Here is a 3,134-nt window from a genome sequence, read left to right as displayed (position 1 = left end):
AACGATTCACGAGCTCTCTCCACAATTTCACAGCCAGTTCTTGAAGGCTCTTGGAGACAAGTGTAGTTACACTTCCAAGGTTCAAGAGACAACAACAAGAAACAAGCAAGTAAGAAGAAAGAGTTTCCATTTGTATCTTTTGTATTTTCTTCTTGTGAGTGTTGTATATTGTTGTGTGAGTTTGTACGAGGCTTCTCCGCCTTCGGCTGCGACCGAGAAGGAGTATTTTTACTAGTGGAGAGTGTGGAGTGTGTGGATCCTTGGATTAGTCACCTCTTCTTGAGGTGGATACCAAGTAAATCCTTTGTGTTAGCTTTGTAAGTTTGCTTCGAGTTCATTCTGTAGCATATCATCATCAAAGCAGCAAGCAATCAAGCGTGACGAGCTATTCACCCCCCCTCTAGTACATTTCGACCCTAACAAGTGGTATCAGAGTGAAGTTGCTCTTCACCGGAATCATTGCCGAAAGGGGCAACAAGGCTAGAGGGTGAAGAAGTTAAAGCAAGTTCATCAAAGTCAAAGAATTCAAAAAGCTCAACTTCAAGATGGAATTCCAAGATAAACTCAGATTCGACACAAGGGTGCCTCCACCATTCACAATGACAAGATTTGATTTTTGGAAATCAAGAATCGAAAATTTCTTTATGATGGAGATAGAGCAATGGTTTGCTCTAATAGAAAGCTTCCAAGCTTCAACAAATAGGAAAGGCAAAATTCTCAAGAAGAGCAAGTGGAGCCAAGAGCAAATCCAAAGATGTGAGGCCAATGATAAAGTAACCAAACTATTAGTCAACCTATTGCCAAGCAACATCTTGGAGCAAATTAGAGAATTTGAAGACGCCAAAGAGTTATAGAGCAAATTGGCAAAAATTCATGAGGTCCCCTCCACTGTACAAAATCAAGAAAATCCAAAGAGGGAAACTCATTAGAGCAAGACCAAGAAAAGGAGGATTCTGAGGTTGAGAGATGCTCAACATCGAAAGAAGAAGAAGAAGTCCTAGAAGTTTCATCCTCAAAGGAGTGCAACCAAAAGAGCAAGGAGGGAGCACATTCCTTGGTTCATATACAAGAGGATGAAGAAGAAGAAGAAGCCTCAATCTCCGAATCAAGAAGGGATAAAGATGAAGAAGCTTCCACCTCCAAAAGTCAAGTCAAATCAATTAGAGGATCATTATTGTCGGATCAAGAGGAAGCCTCTACATCCGGATTAAAAGGAGAAGATGTCATTCCTACAAGTAAAGGTATAATAATTTCAATTGTAAATAACAAAAATTATATCATTTGCTTTGAGTGTAGGGAACATGGGCACTACAATAGCAAGTGCCCCAAATTGGCCAAAAAGAAGGGTCAAGTGGCACCAAAGGGCAAGGAGAAGCTCAAGGAAACCACCCCTACAACAAAGAAGTGTTGGTATGGGTAGCACTAACGGTCTAACTCAAGTTTTGATGAATGAAAAAGTACGTTAAGTTAGTTTCATATTGATCTAACACTTTGATGAAGTGTGCAGGAGAAGTCCAGCTAGGTCAATCGGTCGACCTGATAGCTGCACGAAGCCAGACTGGTCGACAGACTGACCGGATGTTTGGCACGAAGTCCATCTAGGTCAACGGGTCAGACGTCCGGTCAACCCTTCGACCCGTCTGGACTTCGTGCCAGCTATCAGGTCAGCCCTTCGACCCGTCTGGACTTCGTGTTAGACATCCGATCAACCCTTCGACCAGTCTGGGCTTCGTGACAGCTATCAGGTAGGTTAAGGTAAGTCATTGGAGGGGAGTGATTGTGAGGACGCGATCCCGGGAAGGGAACATTAGGCGTCGATCCGACTTAGATCCATTTCAGAAATCTAAGTTGAGATCATGACTAGATTCCGATCTCAAGGAGACAGAATCTAATTACTGTTTTTATTACTATTATAACTTAACTAAGCTAACACCTTATTTTGCAGGGTAGTTTTGCATTTTACCTCAGACTAATGTTTTTTGCAGGTTGTTGAAAAAACAAAGGTCTAGGCGCCTGGAATGCAAAGTTTATCCTCGTCGCCACTTCGCCACGTGGAGCTTCATGGTTAGCTGGGTTACGTCACACTCCAGACGCCCGAAATGGATCCGGACGCCCAGAGCCTCCTATATAAGGAGGATGCACCCTAGAGCAAAGAACTCAGAACAAGATCTTCCAACGATTACTCTTCTATGTTGTGCTCTTGCGACGCTACGAGGCTTCTCCGACAAGTGTTGTTTTTATTTTCCTTATTATTGTCGGTATTGTTTATTTATTAGCATTCCTGTAATTTAAATTGTGTAAACATCTTTTCGAATTACTAGTAAATTGCCCAATGAAAGCACTCAACGAGTGCGAGCCTTGGAGTAGGAGTCGACAAAGGCTCCGAACCAAGTAAAACGACTCTTGTTAGCATTGATCATTTTATTCTTCCGCTGTGCACTCGACTCGAGTTTTTATGATAGTTTTTAATTCACTATTCACCCCCTCTAGCGAATTCATCGATCCAACAAGTAGTATCAGAACAGGTACCGCTCTGAATTGATGCAACTACCAATCGAGCAAGGGGGGTTCTTTTTAAAGAAAAATAGATATCATTTGTGTTTAAAATAAATTCTTACATCTTTCGTTTTTTCTCTCCAAAATCATTTTCGAAAAAGTCATTTTCATCTTTTCACCATTCGTCAATATTAGCAAAATAGTGTATTTTTCAAAATTTATAACAATATTTTTTTATTAATATTTTATTTTTTTAAAAAATAAATTTTTCGCATATTTCCTTATCTCCCACATTGCTTATCCCAAGACAAAGTCTTGGAAATTATCTCTTGTCTATTTTTTGCATATACCAATGTCTATTTAAGAAGGACAGAGCATCCACGAACCACCACCATACGATCAAGAAGATTTCAACTACTGGAAGCGAAGAATAGAATCTTTCTTAGGAAGTATAAGTTTTGATTATTAGCTGATATTGAGAAAACCTTCTCGGAACTCGAAACTAAACAAAAATGTAAGTAAAATTATTTGTAAAATTTTACCTAACAATGTTTTATGTAGACTAGAAAAGTATAAAAATGCACATGAGCTTTGGACAAAGTTGATCAAGCTTCACGAGGAGCCAATGGAACTAGAAG

The sequence above is a fragment of the Zingiber officinale genome, chromosome 8A (genome assembly GCF_018446385.1).
Source record: "Zingiber officinale cultivar Zhangliang chromosome 8A, Zo_v1.1, whole genome shotgun sequence".
Lineage (NCBI taxonomy): Eukaryota > Viridiplantae > Streptophyta > Magnoliopsida > Zingiberales > Zingiberaceae > Zingiber > Zingiber officinale.
Note: the sequence above shows the minus strand (reverse complement) of the source record.